Source organism: Palaemon carinicauda, chromosome 43, assembly GCF_036898095.1.
Source record: "Palaemon carinicauda isolate YSFRI2023 chromosome 43, ASM3689809v2, whole genome shotgun sequence".
In the NCBI taxonomy this organism is placed as follows: domain Eukaryota; kingdom Metazoa; phylum Arthropoda; class Malacostraca; order Decapoda; family Palaemonidae; genus Palaemon; species Palaemon carinicauda.
This window is the reverse complement of record NC_090767.1, coordinates 46083595-46089530: the sequence shown is the minus strand read 5'-3', so window position 1 is coordinate 46089530 and position 5936 is coordinate 46083595. Positions and strand designations below refer to the sequence as shown.

Genomic DNA, 5936 nt, shown 5'->3' with positions numbered 1-5936 from the left:
ATATGGACTTATATCGACAAAAAATAACCCTTTCATGGCTGAGTTTTTTGGTTGATCACATTAGATTTCCTTATTTCTAATGTTTATGTAATCGTTCACATAACCTACAATGGTAAGACGTGAAATATTTGGGAATAAACAAAAGACAAGTTTATCTGTAATTTTTTTACTCAATGCATTGCTGATATAGAAAATATAAAATTAAAGATTTAATATGCATATTTCTCTCTCTCTCTCTCTCTCTCTCTCTCTCTCTCTCTCTCTCTCTCTCTCTCTCTCTCTTCGTTAATTGAAACAATGCTAACACAACCGGTACTGTTCCAATCTAAATCATAAAGAAATACCAAAGAATAATCAAGCCTCAATAATATACGATAAGTATCCCATGAATCAAAAAATAGGAATATATTTAACACTATTGCCTCTGTGAGCATAGAAAGGGTTTGTGAATATGACAGATCTTCTAAATGATTCGAGCTTTCTCATTAACTTCGGAAATTCACAATTAATAGAAATAATAACAATATTCATCTTCTATTGTACCTACGGATGTTCTTCTGTTTAAACAGATTTTTGGTTTTTAGTACTATCATGGTCTCTTACAGATGAATATATATGCAAATATAAAATTTACATCTAAGGATAGAATTAGAATATCCTATCATTGCCAAATATCACTATTTGCTTATATGAAATATCACGCTTTCTTCTAGTAAGTTCATGTTTATTAAGGACATTTGAGAGAGAGAGAGAGAGAGAGAGAGAGAGAGAGAGAGAGAGAGAGAGAGAGAGAGATTTTGATATACGAGAACTTGTAAAAGAATTTCCAAATCAGTTGAAGTTAACAAATTTGATTTAGTAGAAATGAAAAGCAAACAATAAGTGTATATGCTTTAATTAGAGAGAGAGAGAGAGAGAGAGAGAGAGAGAGAGAGAGAGAGAGAGAGAGAGAGAGAGAGAGAGAGAGAGAGATTCATATTCATAAACTATATCAGAAAGCTTTTCCCTTCTTTTCCAATGTCCTTCTTCCATCGCAGCATAATCCCAGAATCCTTCCAATGCCTGAAGATAAGAGAGGATGAAGTCTTTTTGTTGTCTGGAGACAGGAAAGGAGTCTGTCTTGGGACTGAATTGGGAAATCCAGTCCTTCATTCTTTTTTAGAAATTGAATGGTGGATACCAAGACTCAAGATTCAGATTTGACCGAACTTGGAAGCATTGCATTTTCACGAAGATAAATAAGGAGAGAGAGAGAAAAAAAAACATAATTATGCTGCAAAATCCCTCTGCTTTTTTTTAGACTTATTTTGGCTATTAGTATTTTACATTATATTTTTATAATATAAGTATAGATGTGTGTGTATATATATTGTTTCTTAATATTATTAGTAACCCGAATAATACTAGGATGAATTTTGTCATTGCAGTTTTCTTCAATGGAATCATAAATACTGCCCCAGGTTTTCATCTATTGTGAAATTGTATATATCACGCTATTTCATATCATTTATTTATTAGAGAAATTATTTTTTCTAAATCTCAGTGTCCAAATAATTGTTTCTTAATTACTTCAAACCATATGAGAACTATCAATCAAGTAGATTCTCTCTTGTGAATAAAGGGGTTTTTGCTAGAGTTACACATCGATAATTCAAGGCGGAATGTAGCCAATATAGTAGAAATTCATGTCCTGTTTGTTCAGAAAATAAAGTTGATTGTAACACCATTACATATATCCATCGACCATAATGACTTAACCCGCTTAAATTAAACTTAATTTGAACATGGTGTATAACGCCGATAAATAGGCCTTGCCAACTTTTTTTTTTTCAATTGTGACACGAACTCCTTTTGGATTTTCTCAAGCAGGCAATTATTGTTCAATATTATGATATCCTAATCATCATCAACTGGAAAATCACCCGATCTTTACTTTCCAAATGAAATCTCATTCTTGGTGTGAAAATAAACTATATTCTTCTTTCTCTCCGCTGAGCCTACATAAAGGGGTCGGTTGCCGGATAGACGCTACCCAGTGCCTTCTAATAAAGGCTCCCCATTCCAAAAATACCTTTCCTCTCCATTTCGCCTTCCACTATAAGTCACCATTGATTTTCTTTTCCTCCCTATCGATCTTTTCCCCCTAAGAGCTTCAGCTACTGCCCTCCTTATTCCTCGCACCATATATATATATATATATATATATATATAATATATATATATATATATATATATATATATATATATATATATATATATATATATATATATATATATATATATATATATATATATATAATGTTTCGTCAAGATATCATTCCCTCTCTACCGTAACGATTTTGAATATTCGATATCCCTGTTTATTCAAGATGTCATCACGGGTTGACATGTGCTGCGCTTTTGTTACAGGTCAGCAGGAGGTCCAGATTGTATTAGAAATTTGTTCCAGAAGCTTCTATGGCATAACCGAAGAAGGCTTTTCTGAGGAAACCGATCTGGATGCAAAATTATAAAAATGAGCTCCGCTCATACATGGATATATTAACTTTAGGAAAAAAAAAATGTCCAAAGGGATATAAGACGAAAAAGGAACTATTTCCGAACCAGTTAGGAACCACGTCTTGACGAAATAAGGACAAGCGGAGCCCAAAAGTTTGAAAGTGCCATTTTCCAAATTTCACTTCATATGACAAATGCATACTGTACCTCCTAAAGGCTGTTATAAATGAAAAGCGAAGACGAATTGAAGAAGCTATGCCTCCCTGCTTATGGCGAGAGGTAGCCAAGACTTCCTGAATTTTATGCTCTCACCGAATACATGGAGAAGATGTTTGATGCCTGATCTTGATGTCACCTCTTTTGTGACGTCTCATGAATCAGAAGTTATCGTTCTTGTTTCACGCTAATTTCAGAAGCTCGTCTCTGACGTTGTGAAGCCTGAAGCCTCTGTACCAGTATCATCTCACTAGCTGCAGAAAATTATTCAATATTCCATATAAGTATTGCATTACTCTCCTTACTGTTCACCTTATCCTTTAGTATCTTGGATGATCTGATTTGTCATTTAAAGTAAGTATGAAGAAAGTAATAATCTTACTAAATGTCATTTTTGTTAAAATACTGATTATTCATCTACAATTTACACTACATAGATGTATGGCAGCCTTCTTTGAAGGTAGTTGGTAAATTTTGGCAAGACGAATTTAAACATTAATGAAATTTTTATTGAATCTATAATTCATATAAAAAAGAGTAAGGTTTTAATCGAACTGATGATTGAGAATAAAAGGGAAAATATACTTCATTTCCTGAAATCAGACACATGTGAGACGCCATTAAAATAAACGTAAACGAGTGAAGGAATGCAAGCAGCTTCTACAGTGGCCTGTGGTTTGCACTCTTCTTTAAAGCCTACGAAAAAAAAAAAAATTAAACACCACCATGTTATATAAAGCGCTTACTAAGCTGTTCAATATACCTAATATAAGACTTCCATAATAATACGAAGGGAAAAAAAAATCATCCTGGTTTTTAGTATGGCTTAATGAGTAATTTCCTTATGTAAGTTGTATTTTGAAAAACTGCACCACCGATTGTCTCAGTATATCTTTATCTAAGGTAATTTGATTCCTTTGCTTCAAAAATGGGAGTTTGGCTTTTTAAATAAAGATTCAAGGTATTTAGACCATAAGATATTGCCAAAAACCATTTTCAAACAGCCCTTCAGTAAAATCCTTAATGGCAGCTTCCTGAGACTTGGGACATATGAAAACATTTTTTTTTTTTTTTTCATATTGCTTATGCTACATGGTTTCCGAAAATAAGTAATCTTCTAACTCTATAGAAATCCAACGAAAGTTTTACTGAAAACCTCATGAACCTAACAATGAGGTACTTTTGATTTATCCTACAGGAGGTTATTGTAAAATTATTGGAGGACAAAATCAGGTTAATGGACATTTATTCATGTTTTTTATTACAGTCAGAAATATCAGTTGAACGATAGATATTTTTGGTAACGAATTCAAAATCATACTAGAAAAAAAAGTAATTAATTTTATGAGTATATTAACTCTATGAAAAAGATATATTTTCGATTCTGGATTTGGTGAAAGTCTGATGTAAATCTAAAACACAATCCTTCCTGTTATCGTCAAAACAATTTCATTGGTAAGATTACATCTTGTCAAAACATCCTAAAGATATCTACTGAGCCTTTAAATTATAAAACATATTTTCGATATTAAGAGTATCCTGAACATTTAATACGACACGGTAAAGGGAAAAGGAGAAAGAAACAGTTCAAACATTTTTAATTGTTTCATTAAAATGCTGAAATTGCTTTAGGAAGTTATTAGAGTACTCACTAAGAATCAAGGTTTCCATCAATTATTTTTGTTATTAGAAAAATAAAAATGAATAAAACTGTAATAAACGACCAGACGGTAAAAAAAAAGTAAAATAAAAAAAAGGTACCTCACTTAGTGTAAGGAATCTAATAAAAAAGAAAGCTAGATGAAATCTTTCCTGATTGACAGCATAAAGAAATTTTCATTTTGGATATATGAATTTAGGCATTACTACCAGACCCAGGTACCTATTGGGCAACTCAGCACTCATATGCAACTGTGGGGTTTTACTATGAGTTAAAACTTGGTCATAAGGGAAGATGAAAGACGTTGGAAAAAGGGAGTAAAAGAGAAGGCTAAAAGGTGGTTGCAACGAGAGACCTAAAGGGCGCTGCGAAGGCCTTCCAGTCATACTTACAATGCACCAATGAGGTGCACTGTCGACAATAGCTATGAAAGGATTCGTGTCCTAATTTGAATGAGAGGAAAAATAAGAAAATTTTCTGAAATGTTTCTGTGAATCAGATAATAGTAATAATTCTGGAAATGAATCATTGCATCCAGTTCATCGGGAATATAGAAGTCTTTACTAATTTCCTAATAGCTAAGGCAAGATGAACCCCTGGGTGATAATACAAAGTAAATTACGAGGGAATCTCACTATGATTCAAGACATGTTTCTGTCAGGAAATTTCATCAGAAAATAATGCAAGATGAAACGCGCAGAATTTTAAGAATATTTAATACCGCAGCGAATCTTTCCGGAATATAATGAAAATTATCTTAAATATGGGCCAATAAGAACTTACACTCTTCTTTAGTTAAACTTAGAAGGTACCCAGTATCATGCATGATGTTATTTTTCAACATGTTTCCATTTAAATTTATTGAATTCCGTAAGGAAAAGAAGATATATATTTTACGCTTAATATAAGATCTCTCTCTCTCTCTCTCTCTCTCTCTCTCTCTCTCTCTCTCTCTCTCTCTCTCTCTCTCTCTCTCTCTCTCTCTCTTCTTCTTCTCTTCTCATTCTTCTTCTTCCTCTTCTTCTTCCCTTTCTTCTTATTCTTCTTCTTCTTCCTTCTCTCTTCCTTAGATAGAATTATTGATGTAGCCTACTTTAATCATTAACTTTTTTTTTTTTTTTTTTTTTTTTTTTTTTTTTTTTTTTTTTTTTTTTTTTTTTTTTTTACGAAACTTTCCGTTACGTAGCATATTGCAAAACTTCAAAGAAGGAAGAAAGGACGTGACTTAGGACATCTCCTAACTGCATAGGTTTTTTGCCTCTGAGCTTTAGTTTTGCAATATATCTTGAAAATTAGTGGGTTTTTTTTTCCAATTCTGACTTCTCCTTTGATTCTGAATTTAATACCTGGGATTGATATCCTACATAGTCATTTTTTGCTGGATATGAATATTTTCATTATGGTAAAAAAAAAAAAAAAACTATATTTCAGGGAAAAAATGTAAGAGAAAATATGAAACACAAATAAAAAAAAATATATATATATTTTTTGGGTTATAATGTCTTTCCAAGTTATATACCAAATCTCAATGTTATATCTTTTAAACTAAGGGAGTCGATAG

The 5936-nt window shown here is 32.1% G+C and overlaps 1 long non-coding RNA gene across 1 annotated transcript in view; it reads right to left on the bottom strand.

Annotated features, from left to right (window-relative positions):
• Nucleotides 1-5936, bottom strand: part of LOC137633400 (uncharacterized) — a 601319-nt gene that overhangs the window by 110797 nt on the left and 484586 nt on the right. The gene's annotated exons all lie outside the window — the stretch shown is intronic.